The sequence below is a fragment of the Schistocerca serialis genome, chromosome 2, assembly GCF_023864345.2.
Source record: "Schistocerca serialis cubense isolate TAMUIC-IGC-003099 chromosome 2, iqSchSeri2.2, whole genome shotgun sequence".
Classification (NCBI taxonomy): domain Eukaryota; kingdom Metazoa; phylum Arthropoda; class Insecta; order Orthoptera; family Acrididae; genus Schistocerca; species Schistocerca serialis.
Window position 1 is genome coordinate 490,058,509 of NC_064639.1, and position 13,707 is coordinate 490,072,215.

A 13,707-nucleotide genomic window follows, 5' to 3' on the forward strand; every position below is an offset into this window, starting at 1 on the left:
AGACTGGCGACGCTCTGCGCTGACTGAACCGAAGCGCGCGCAACCTGTTATCTTTCTCAAACGATTTTACAGAAACTATTCTCTGAAAATATATGATTTTTGCCTTACTTGTAGCGTTATATGTCAGCTTCGTGGTGAAGTGCCCATCACCTCGCTAATGACCATTCTTATTGTGATGTACACATTTCAGTAAGACATTACGCAAAACAAAAAGTTTGCAACGAAAATTAGGGGTCGCTATGATTTTGCGTTTGGTGCGTATTACACCATATGTTGCTGCTTATGAAATTTAGCTAACATGCTGAATTTTTGTTTAGACTTGGGAGGAGATCTCTATCTGCCTCTGATCCCATGTAGCGCGTTCACTTCTGATCTCACGCCCGCGAGTATGAAATACTCGCAACATCTCTCATATCTCCTAAACCGCTCGAGACATCGAAACCAAAGTTTGGTGAATGATAGCACACAAGGAAGAGAGTGTTTTGCCAATTATTAAACACATGGAACTTTCTTGTCTATGGCGATATATCACTACTTATACTTCTTTTTTTATTTATTTCACTCCAGTGACTGTAATTTTTTAAGAGTTATCGACAGCTAGCGAAACAAGAGCTTCATAGTATGAAAATAAACATGAAATTTCTTCTTTTATGTTACTGCAAACCGATACTACGAGGTTTTTCGTAAGCTATTGAGCTCTGTGGTTGCCAATTACTTGTTTAATGAGGCCCTCCGTTTCGGAATTCTTTCTCAATAGCTGCTGTGAGATGAGTTTGGCAAACTACATTGTGACAAAGGAAGTACAATTAAACCTGTCACTAAGAGAAATGTGGCCTTTACTCATAAATGGTGATGCTTCTTCGAATGAGAAAAGGTTAACAACTCACACAAAAACAGATTGGCAATTTTGTTGGAATTTTGGTGGAATCCCCATAACCCATCGTGTTTTTAACACTGAGCGACTGGAATGGAAACTTACCAAAGGATTTTATTCCTTCTCTTGATCTGAGCAGTAAAATAATGACGAGCGTTCCTTGAGCCGGAATGCTAGATACTGTTTACTCACCTAGGGCTTGGCAAACTGACATGTGTGACATGTGTACCTTGTGAGTAGGAGTTCGAAAAACGTCATGAAAGTAGAACTGCCTTTGTCAGCAGTACATTTCAACAAATTAAATATACATAATCAAAACACTCTTTTAGGATATTCCTACTTTCGTAATAACACAGACCATTTTCTTCCTATGTGTAGCCTGTTGTACAATTAGTTTATTAGTGCTGATAATGTCCATGCAACAATTCAAATGCTTTTTCTCATTACGGTGAACCAATTAAAACATTGTTATTTGTGACTGCTTTTCGATTGTTTCTAGCTTGCAGTGGAAATATGATGTTCACCTGCATGTCGTATTAAATTATTACGTCCATATGAGAGTAATCACAGCGAGACTTCTATACTTCAGATCGTGGACGCATTTTACCAGAAGCACAAAGGGATCACACCTGTGGAGATTATCGCTTTCTAAATTTTTGTAACAGATGGTAAAAATACGCCAGCATACTAGGCAGTGAGAAGATAACCTTGTTTTACTTTCCTGCCTTGATTCTTAATCACACGATTTTATAATATTCCTTGCTTCCTTATTCACTACCCTCTGTCCCTTCTTGCGATCTGAAAACATTGCGGAGGCGTATGATGCAATTCCAGCGGCCAATGGCTCATCAATTACTGAAGTATGCATTTTTCTTGACAGAAGAAAAACAAAACAAAACTATACAGATATAATAACAGAAAAGTATAACATACTAACGAACAAAGCTGGAGCGTTTAAATGGCGAAAAACGAAACACTACCCAAAGGCAATAAAATTTAGTACACAGTAAGGTAAAATTTATCGTATGGGCAATACTCAGATGCGCCGTTCCGATGTGAGCATATGGCCGGGCTACTTCTCCGCTCCCCGCCTCAAATTTCCCACGGTGGTAGCGAGGCACGCGCGACGCGCGGCGCGAGAAACTGTGCCTCAACCACAACGCCGCGCGACCTGCCGCAGGCGCGTGTCGCGTCCCAGTCGCGTCGCGTCGCAATTTGCGCGGTCCCATTTGAACCTGTGATGTTACAAAAACATGCGCTGCGCTGCGCTGCGTCGCGCCACACGCGCTATACGCGTCTCAATTTGCGCCTAGCCTAGGGATCTTGTTCACCTGTCCGAAAAAAATGGAAAAGCACGAAAACTCCCACTTACACAAAAATGCGATATGGAGAGTTGCTAAAGCTTACACATTACTGACTTATTGCCCTAAACTGTTCGTAATTATGTACAAAACTACAAAATTTCACAAAAACAGTTCTTTCTTTTGTCAGATGAAAATGCATCTTATTATTATTATTATTATTTCTACTTTTGTTATTATTATTGGCAGCGACTGTAATTGTATAAACTTATTGATAAGCATAAATGTTATACAGCAGATGCGTTTAATTTCAAACTCTCAAATTTTTCTGAATCTAATAATTTCTGAACACTTGGAATTTATACTCGCGAGCCGCCACTGAGTTGACTGCCAGTTATCTGAATGCGCTGCAACTGTCCGTTTGCACGTTTTTGACATGGTTTTTGCATTTTCAGAAACACCGTTTTTCACTGTGTTACGTAAGTCTTGAAACGATAAGTCCTGTGTTTTTTGCATGAGCTTAAAAATTTGTATAGCCTATCTGTATTGTACATGAATTAAATTTGCTTTTCTGTCCTGCAGGATGATTTGAAAATGGTTCCCGATTCGAAACTTGTCATCGAACAAATAAAAAAAAATGAAATTTTCAACTTTGCACTAAAAAGTATTTTGCCCTGTATATTACCAGCCATTTGTCGCTTCAACTCATTTCGGACAGGTTGACAGCCAAATGAGGACTAAAACGCGTGTAATATAGAATAGTTTATTATAACGTTATTTTTGTGTTGTATGTGTATTGTCGCAGAGAAAGAGAGGTCGTGGGAAGGTGAGAAGCGGCCGTTTCTGGTGCAGCCAGTGATTCCACACGATTAGGGTTCTGGCCGGAAAAGATGACAAGATGACCGGGTTCTGGGCGGCATCTGGCCACTATTCCGCATTGCGAGGGCAGAAATCGGAAATCAAGAATTAAACTTTTGTTAGAAGTTAGCTATCGTTAACATTTATTCTGCTTAATAGTTCCAGCATGGTTTAAATGAGTGCAGTGGCAGTTAAAAGTATGGACAGAGTCTAGTGCGGATAGTTTGACGTAAGTGCAGTTGCTCTGAACGTAGTCGGTTTGAAGAGGTGCTGCTGTGGTTATCTCAAGTTGAGGATTGAATTAACACTGGAACTAGCGATTCTGTCTGACTGTAGGTAATCCGGTAGGTTATTTTCAGAAGAATAGTTTGGAGCTATGCAAGTCCCTGTAGGGTTGGTTTAAACCCTAAAGGTATTTTGAAACTGAAGCTGTGTTATCAAAAATATTGCGTGCTTGATTGTGGTTTGAATGCTCTGCATTTGGAGATAGGCGTAGGTTACGACTCGGGTCCAGTTTTATAACTAGTGACTCGAACATTCTCGCAGGGAAGAGCAGGTTCTGAATATTGTGGATTGTTGTGTGTGGTAGCCTTGAAGTCATGGGACGACTAGCTTGCTAAATTTATTGGGCAGGCTTTTGTGGTGCCTGATACAGCTAGTATACTACATATACCGGGTGAATCACCTAAAACTCGCACCGCAAATATTGCCGGAATGGAAAGTGCTATTGATGTGCGGTTTTCACGGAATGCATTGGTAGTCAGGGGTTCGTGTTATTAGCCAATCAATAGATTACAATAATACTTAGAAAGTGTATTTTTTGTACAAACATACGCTTTTTTATATGGAATAATGCTTATTGACTTTAACAAACTGAAAGTAAGGTACATTAGAGCGTCATCCGTGTTTGTTTCAGGACTCTAGTGCGAGTCGCTTACGAGACATCCCATTTTGAAAAGTTTCCAGGCCGACACTTGCTTGTACCATTCAGTCTGAGTAGTGGTTAGGTACGATGTTGTGTTTGCTTACTGTGTGCTAGTGTGTTCCTTGAGTGCATTGTGGCTTGTTTGTCAGTTAGTGTGTGACAATCTAAGCAGTAGGTTGTGAGTGGACGATGGGTTTTACCAATGCAGAAAAAGCCGACACGCTCATGGTGAATGGAGAATAGGAAGAAGGCACTTCGTTTTTATATAGTCTACGTGGCAAGATATCCCAATAAATGTTAACTATCTCGGCAATTATTTATCCGACCGCTACGGTCGCAGGTTCGAATCCTGCCTCGGGCATGGATGTGTGTGATGTCCTTAGGTTAGTTAGGTTTAAGTAGTTCTAAGTTCTAGGGGACTTATGACCACAGCAGTTGGCCGGCCGAAGTGGCCGTGCGGTTAAAGGCGCTGCAGTCTGGAACCGCAAGACCGCTACGGTCGCAGGTTCGAATCCTGCCTCGGGCATGGATGTTTGTGATGTCCTTAGGTTAGTTAGGTTTAACTAGTTCTAAGTTCTAGGGGACTAATGACCTCAGCAGTTGAGTCCCATAGTGCTCGAGCCATTTGAACCACAGCAGTTGGGTCCCATAGTGCTCAGAGCCATTTTTTTTTTTTTTTTGAATTATTTATCAACCTCTTCCTCTAGTTACGTGAAAGTGGTAGCGTAACACCTAGACAACGTAGCAGAACGAAACAAGTGACGCTAGAAGAGGGAAACGACTATGTGAATCGTATTAGCCTCTGTACGCGGGCGCTAAGACAAGATACTCCAGATGTATCACGTATCTTGTTTATTGATGAATCCACATTTACCAGGCATGGCCAGGTATACCGCGGCCTAAACATGCACTATTGGCCTGTTGCAATCGTATTTGCTTCGTCAGCGTCCATGGAGTGCAAACGTGTGGGATAGTGAACCATTAGTTCATACACTCGCTTTTCATAGACGGAACACTGAACGCGCATAAATATTACAGCCCCCTAACAGACTGCCTTCCACCGATGCTAGAAGACGATTCTTTGTGGATTAGGAGGAACCTGTGGTACCGACGTGATGGCTGTCCATCCCGTAGTGCACGAATTACACAACATGTCTTCACGAATTGTTTCCAGATCGTTGGATTGGACGCAGAGGACCTTTATCTTGGCGGACCTGTTCCCTGGATTTGTCTCCTGTAGACTTTTTCCTATGGGAAAAAGCTGGAAGACGCTGTCTACAAGGGCATAACAACTGAACCTGATTACATGCAACGAGGTGTTACTGCGGCCTGCTCTGACATCTTCACTGAAATGCTAGCACGTGTGCAGCCATCGTCCGGTACCAGACTGGAAGCGTTTATCGCGGCTGCCGGTGATAATTTTGAACACTACCTGTGATAGTCAGTTGTCTCGTTGTTGGTCAAATCTACATAACTAGTGTACGCACTTGTGTTGTTCTTTAGTGTGACATTCTGACATTCTTATTTACCCTATTTTTAGTTTGTTAACCCCAACAAGGATTGTTCCATTTTAAAAATGTATGTTTGCACAAAAAATACACTTCCTAATAATTATGACAGTCTGTTGATTAGCTAGCAAAACGAGCCCCTGACTACCATTTCATTCTGTGAAAACCGCACGTCAACAGCAATTCCAATTTCCGCAATATTTGCGGTGCACGTTTTAGATGAACATTTGGACGGACATAGGCTACTTATTTTTTTATATTTACAATGTATAAATATGCTATATTTGAAGGGAAACGTTCTTACCAAAATTCTCGAATATATATCCGAATGTCCACTAGAGCATCGTGTAAAAATCTCAAATGCATCAGTAAGAACATTTCGAGATTTTATGATAAAAACTGTTCTCTTTCAAATACAATATTTATACACCGTACGTATAAAAAAATACGTTGCCTATGTCCGTCCAAATGTTCATTAGAGTATCGTGTAGTAATTTGAAGTAAATCGGTCAAGAGTATCATGTAAAAACTGAAGTAAATCGGCAAGAACTTTTTGAGACTTTGTGGTAAAAACGTTCCCTAATAAATATCATATATTTATGCAGTGTATAAATAAAAAATAAGTAACTTCCTGGCAGATTAAAACTGTGTGCCCGACCGAGACTCGAAATCGGGACCTTTGCCTTTCGGGGGCAAGTGCTCTACCATCTGAGCTACCGAAGCACGACTCACGGCTGGTCCTCACAGATTTACTTCTGTCGGTCGGGCACTCAGTTTTAATCTGCCAGGAAGTTTCATATCAGCGCACACTCCACTGCAGAGTGAAAATCTCATTCTGGAAACATCCCCCAGGCTGTGGCTAAGCCATGTCTTCGCAGTATCCTTTCTTTCAGGAGTGCTAGTTCTGCAAGGTTCGCAGGAGAGCTTCTGTAAAGTTTGGAAGGTAGGAGACGAGATACTGGCAGAAGTAAAGCTGTGAGGACCGGGCGTGAGTCGTGCTTCGGTAGCTCAGATGGCATTCCGGCTTTCGCTGTCGCCGCGGTCGGACGTGCTAGCTGGTTGCTCCGAGTCGCCGGTGTCCTTGCCAGTGTTTACTGTTTGCCGTTGTGTGTTTCTGTGTTCTGAGTGATGCACGTGTATTGTTCTCTTTTGTGGTCGTCCTTTTCGTCAGCAACTTGGCGATCTTGTACGGGATTCGGGCTTGACCGGATTCCCTACAGCTGCAGCGCCATGTCTACCACCATCCGGAAAAACACCCTGGTTTTTGGCTTTGACAAGGATACCCGCCGAGTTCAACCGACCGCCCTCGAGATTCATGACTGGCTAACCGAGGTAATAGGCATCACTTCTGATTCTGAGCACACCGCCCAGCTAGATTCTGATCGTTATTGCGTGTTTGTCAAGTTTCTCAGTCCAGTAGCAGTTGATCGACTTCTAGAGAAAATCGGCAAACAAGTCCCTTTTGTTCATCGCGACGGCACCACTAGTATGGTCACTGTAACACGTGCCGATACCACGATTCAGACAGTTCGAGTACTTAACTTGCCCATAGAGATTGACAATGCTAAAATTAAAGATGCACTTTCTAAGTTTGGTGAGGTTAAAGAAATTGTCAACGAAAAGTAGTCGTCTCGCTACAAATTACAATGTTTCAATGGGATTAGATCTGTGGACATGGAAGTAAAAATGAACATTCCTTCTCACATTACGGTCGATGGTTATAAGGCTCACATTATATATTCTGGTCAAGCCCCCATCTGCCATATCTGCAATGAACTAGGCCATCTTCGCCAGGACTGCTCCCGCCGAGTTTTTGTCTTAAAAAATAATCTCTAGCCGCGGCGTAGATTAACACTTAACGGGGTAATGGCAGTAGATACTTCTGGTTCTTCTCCACACCCTGATGTTGATGCTCCCCAGGCAACTACCTCCGAGACCCCGCCCATAACCGCTGATGCGTTTCCACCACTCGTAGGACGGCAAACTGCTGCGCCAGTTTGTCTTGAAAGTGAATCTCAGCAAAAGAAAAGGCCGCTGGACCATAGTGATGAGCATTCAGGTGAGGAAGTATCTCACACGACTCCTGCAGCCCGGAAACCAAAACCATCAATCGCGGAGTATTTAGTACTAGATGATGTTATGCGGGTCGATTTTGAAGCCAGTGCGGATGGACTTGAGGGGATGCCGAATTCTGAGACGCCGGGTCATGAACAGGAACCTCCAATTTTGAGTGCCGCGCCCGAAGGACAACATCCGCTACAACGCGCACACAGTGAGGAAGTGTTGTGTCAACAACGCGCTACAGCTGACGCCCGACAAGTTCCGGGCGGAAGTAAACAAGCGAAAGTGTTTACCAACCTGCCAGCTGCCGGCGGCAGTGCTGCGACAACGACACCACCGCGTCTCAAAGAATCCACAAAAACTCCGGTACCTCAGAACGCCCCACGACGAAGGCTCAATCCACAGCCAAATCTCTCCGTTCCTCGCAACAAGGGCAATTCCACTTCGTCGCAAGCAGATGTAGTACCCCGAAATATTAGTTGTGAAATTGTGAGGGAAGGATTCGGTGATGACAACAGCGAAGAACTCGGCGAAGCCCATCCTCCACAGTAGTAATTCCATTGGTACAAGTTTTGTTCCATGCTGTCGCCTAAGGTTACAAAGCTTCTTCGTGTTTCTTCCGTCCTTTTATCCGGTTATGGTTCGCAGCATTCACTGTGTCGTTTTTGCTACAACCGGCCTATGATTCGTAGTGTATCACTTGTTATGGTTTTTATTTAGTTTCTTGATCCAATAATCCTTTCATGGCTGCTCACATTATACCTTTTTTAATCCTGCAGCCGGCACTCTTGAGTTCGATGCCATCGTTTTGTTATACTTTTACATCTCATTATCTATATGCTACAGGCCTATACTATCACCTCCCTTCGTATCAATAGGATTACGTCAGAGTTAAAACTTGCTTTATTAAAACAATTTTTGTTTGCCTCTGGTGCAGATATTGCCCTGTTACAAGAGGTCGCAACATGGCAAATTAACATTCCCGGCTATGTTGCAATAATCAATTTCGCTCCCGAATTGAGTGCTGACACAGCGATTTTAGTCAGGGAAGGAATACCTCTAACCGATGTCGAAAAGTTAGACTATGGACGGGGCATAGGCGTGAATATCGTGGGCGTCAGTGTAATCAATCTCTATGCACCATCTGGAAGTGCACGGCGCTCTGACAGATCGAAGTTTTTAAAGGAGTATATCATTTACTTATTGCGGAGAGACTCTCCAAACTTGATCATTGCAGGCGATTTTCATAAAGATCAATCCCCCAATTTTAATTATTCCCCTGAATCAAACTTTCTTGTCTCCCAAATGAAATTGAGGGACGCGTGGGAAGTTAAGTATCCCACGCTTGTGAAATACACGCACATTTCACATAATTCCGGTAGCAGGATTGATAGAATCTATATGTCAAGTCATATAGTGAAGAATTTGCTACAAGTGGAAATCACTCCAGTCAGCTTCTCTGATCACTGTAGTGTGAGTGCCTGCATAAACTTAGACCGGCAACCAACTCACTGGTTTAGGAATGAGTGGAGCATGAATGTCGGCCTTTTACCAGACGACGAGCACGAGGCCGAATTAAAGACAGCTTGGGAATTTTGCTTGCGCTCTGCACACAACTTTCCGAGTGTTTTGGAGTGGTGGACCCGCAAGGCGAAGCCCAAATTACGGAAAGTAATTATATCTTATAGAATAGAGAGATCTCGGGCAGTTCACCGTACAATGGAATTTTACTACATGGTTTTAAGGGACTTGTATGATCAGGCAGATGGCTCAGACAGGCGCTTGTCCGACATCAAGAAAATTAAAGCGACATTATTAAGCTTAAAGAGAAAACAACTGGAGGGTCTTCAAATTAAGTCAAAAGCCAGATCTGTCAGCGAGGACGAAACGGCTGCGTTATATCATCTGATTAAACTTCGCAAGAACCGACGACGGATACTCATGGACGAACTTAGATTAGAAAAGGGTACTGTCCTCACTGTGCAAAACGAGATAATCAGAGAAATCCACAGGTATTACAGGCAGAAGCAACGCCAGAGGACGATTCGGATGAGCTATTTGCGTTTACAACCTCCACAATTACGGCCGACGACAACGCCAGCTTATTTGCGGCTTTTAGTCCAGATGACGTCCTTGAAATAATTCGCGGCTCCCCTAAAAGGAAATCGCCGGGCCCTGATGGCCTTCTGGTCGAATTCTACCAGCGATATTGGAGTATCATAGGTGATAAGTTGACACAAGCCGTTAACGACGTCCTGCGGGGAAAGTTTGTACCATTAGAACTTAAGGAAGGTAAAATCGTGTTGATTCCTAAAAATAAAGGATGTAAAAAGATTAACAACTTCCGGCAGATTTCTCTTCTTAATTCAGATTATAAAATTCTTGCGAAAGCTTTAAACAAACGAATGATGCCGTTGACCGCAAACATAGTTGGGCAACAGCAAACTTGTGCTTATAGGCGATCAATATTTCAGACTACAGCACAATATAGAGATATCGTCGCTCTGTTGTCTGCCAGCACAATTAATTGCGGCCTCCTTTTTGTCGACTTTTATAAAGCATTTGATCGTGTCAGCCATAATTACCTCTTCCAAACGATGCGGAGGATGGGCTTCCGGCATGACTCCATCGCTGTCGTGCGCAGTATGATCACTGGTCTGGCCGCCACGATCTCCGTCAACTGCCAGCTCACAAGACCCATTACCATCGATGTTGCTCTTTGTCTTCTCGCTAGAACCATTGCTGCGGCTAGTACAAGAGCACATGAGGGGCATAACGATCGCCGGGAAGAAAACTGCAGTTGGGGCATATGCTGATGATGTCGGCATCGTCGTGAGGAACAGGGAAGATGTGATTCAACTGTAGGCAGACCTCAGAAGCTATTGTTCCGCTTCTGGCGCAAAAATGAATGAAACCAAAAGCAAATTTCTACGTATAAGGGGACTTGACGATGTTGGCCTAGAATGGGCTAACCATGTTACGGAACACAAATCTCTTGGGACGATACTGACGGTCCCCCCACAAAGGATGATAACGGCGAATTGGCGGGATGTCTCGCTCAAAGTCAAAGGTGCTTTAATAGATAACGTTTATCGCAGCATGGACCAAATTCAGAGGGTTAAATTTATAAATACATGTATCCTGTCGCGAGCATATTATGTGGTATAGGTCTTTCCAATCCCCACTGTCATAACCAAACAGATAATGAGCAAGTTGACCAATTTTCTGTGGCGGGGGGAAATATTTCGAGCTGACGTGAAGACTGTGACCCTCGACCCTCTGCATGGCGGTATGGGTCTGACCGATCCGAACGCCAAAGCAATGGCTTTGTACATTAAACGGATGACGTCCTTAATCCAAAACTACTCTGACACCCTTACGGCAAAGTCGCGCCGAAAAGCGTAGAACCGCCGATCAATGTGCAGACAATCGACTACCAGCTCTCCCACATCCGCACATATTATTTGGAAAAGAACTGCTTGAGCGAGATCCTTCTCCAACATCGACCCTTAAGTGCCAAGGACATTCTGAAGCACAGGAAACAATATGAGGGCAAGAACAAAATCGAACAAAAGCATACTGGAGTCAATTGGGATGTCCTGTGGGCGAACATCAGCAGCAGTGTACTTCCGTCCTTGGTCAGGTCGACATGGTTCAAAACGGTCAACAACATTATCAGCACAAATGAGCGCCTGCATGCGATTGGGCTAAGCGACACAGCCCATTGTCCACATTGTCACCAAGTGGATACTGTTCCCCACAGATATACTTGCAGTCACCACATGCGCAATTGGCAATGGGTTCGTCAAAAAGTCGCCCTTATAACTAGGACTTCTGAAAATAACATAGACACGAACTTACTGCACAGACCGGACGTCAAATATTTTCCGCCAACTAAAAATAATGCCGTCATGTGGCTGTTGCGCCAATATACAAGTCATGTCTTCAATCGGCTGACGGGCGACGATTACGGCGAGTTTCTGTTACACATGGAAACGGAATATATTAAAATTAGACTCTACGCGGATCACCGTCGCAAGTACGGTAATATGCTCCATATTGCATTCAATAGAACAGTTATTGGATAACTGTTCGAGCTCTAAAACCTTCACCCGTTTATGTATCAACCGAATGATCTGGCTCCAATCCCATATTGACGCTTCCCCCCCCCCCCCCTCCCCAAAAAAAAAATCAATGTTCCTTTACAATCAATGTGAGTGGTGAGCGGTATGAGGGCGGCACCATGGCCAGGTGGCCAGGCCTCGGACTAATTGACCCCTGCTCTCCTTGCCGCCACCTGCCTGCCCCGCTCGCAAGAAAGAAAAAAAATGTGGTCTATTGGATTAAAAAAAAAAAAAAACAAGGCAATGTATGTAAAAATAAAAAAAAGTAGCCCCGTGGTACCGCGCGTGTCTCGTGTTCCAACAGTTAAGAGAATCGTCAGCTCTAACCGTGGTAGGGGCAGCGCGTGCGAGCTTTTTTTTGTGTATTATTTCATCGAGCTGCGAATTCCCAGCAAAAAATTCTGTAACAAAAAGAAAAAAGTAAAAAACGAGTTCGAGTCTCGGTCGGGCACACAGTTTTAATCTGCCAGGAAGTTTCATATCAGCGCACACTCCACTGCAGAGTGAAAATCTCATTCTAAAAAATAAGTAGCCCATGTCCGTGTGAATATTCGTTAGAGTAACAATGTTTCTTTAGGTAACAACGTTTCCCTTATAGATATAACTTATCAGTACTTTGAATGGTTATGGTTTTATATACGGGTGTATAATTCCCCAGCACTTTAGAAAACGAAAATGATGCGCAGCAACCCGCACCTGCATATTTTCATATTACAAAACCATAAATTCAAATTCCATCAAACTCCACACATTACTTTGCGAAGCATTGAAATGGAGATTGCGATCCGCTTTTGTAAACTAGTCATAGCCCATGTCATGTGATCTCGCTACCCGATGACAGCGGATATTCAGAGTATAGGAACGTGATGTAGTCAGCCAACAGCAACATGCATACATAGTGTTGCTACAAGAAAAGTAGGCTTTCACATATAATATTGGTCTCTCAGGTTAATAAGCTGCAAGAGAAACTAAGTTTTCAAATATAATGCTGATCGTTTTTGCGCGTGTCATACTTTAAGATACATCACACAAATGTGCCAGGAAAATTTTTAATAACGACATATAAATGTCTGATCTTTTGGGCTCAAAATTCATATAAATGGCTCGCCATCAAAGAGGTGATTTTTAAATGAGAGTCACACAATCAGTGAGTTAAGAAATTCACCGTACATTCTCGCTCACAGTTCAACAAGCGTAAAGGGAAATTTACTTTGAAGGTAACGCTTTTCACACCACCATTCGCAATATTTTCCCCCTTTTACAAATAGGTTCGTTTGAGCAGTCGCCATATGACTTGCGCCACCCCGCTCGCGCAGCTACGATGACATAGGAAGCCCATATGTTCGTACGTGTAAAACATTAAAATATCTTACATAATGTCATAAAAGAAACAAGACATCAGACATACTCCAAGAGCACCGGAATTTCGTGACCAATACTAAAATGTGCGTAGTTAAAGTGCATACTTAAAGCGCACGTTCATATGTTCAGATTCCAAACGAAGTAGGCCTCGACCTGATATTAAGCTTTTCAGTGTGTTTTTTGGGAAGTAAATTTTCTTGGAATACCAGTACTGTAATATTTCATGTTTGGTTCTTTATTAAGGGATAATGCCATTTATTTGAAAAAGCTCGCAATTCGATGGGATTATTTGTAATCGGGAGAACAAGAACTCTTCAAAAAATTTGCACTCTACATTGGCTTTTGCCTGTTAGCTAATAACTTGCTGTTTTGTGTGACGTAAAATTAAATATAGGGTACATAAAACCAGTAAAGACAAGAGACAAGCAAGACAGTACACATTTCTTCAATCCTTAGCTTCTAGCATTTTTTTCTCTCGAATCTATCTACAGCTTTACATGGCGTGCTTTCCTTTCTGCGAAAGAATCTATTACCCCATCAAAATTAGTCAAACGTTTTGCTAAATGAAAAATTGAAATGCCGTTGTCTAATACTGAAAAAGCTGTTAATACAAATATATTAACCAAGACTGGTGTGGTTTCTCGATCTGATTACGTCTATTTTGTCACTGTCTGCTAGATGAAACAAAATAGGC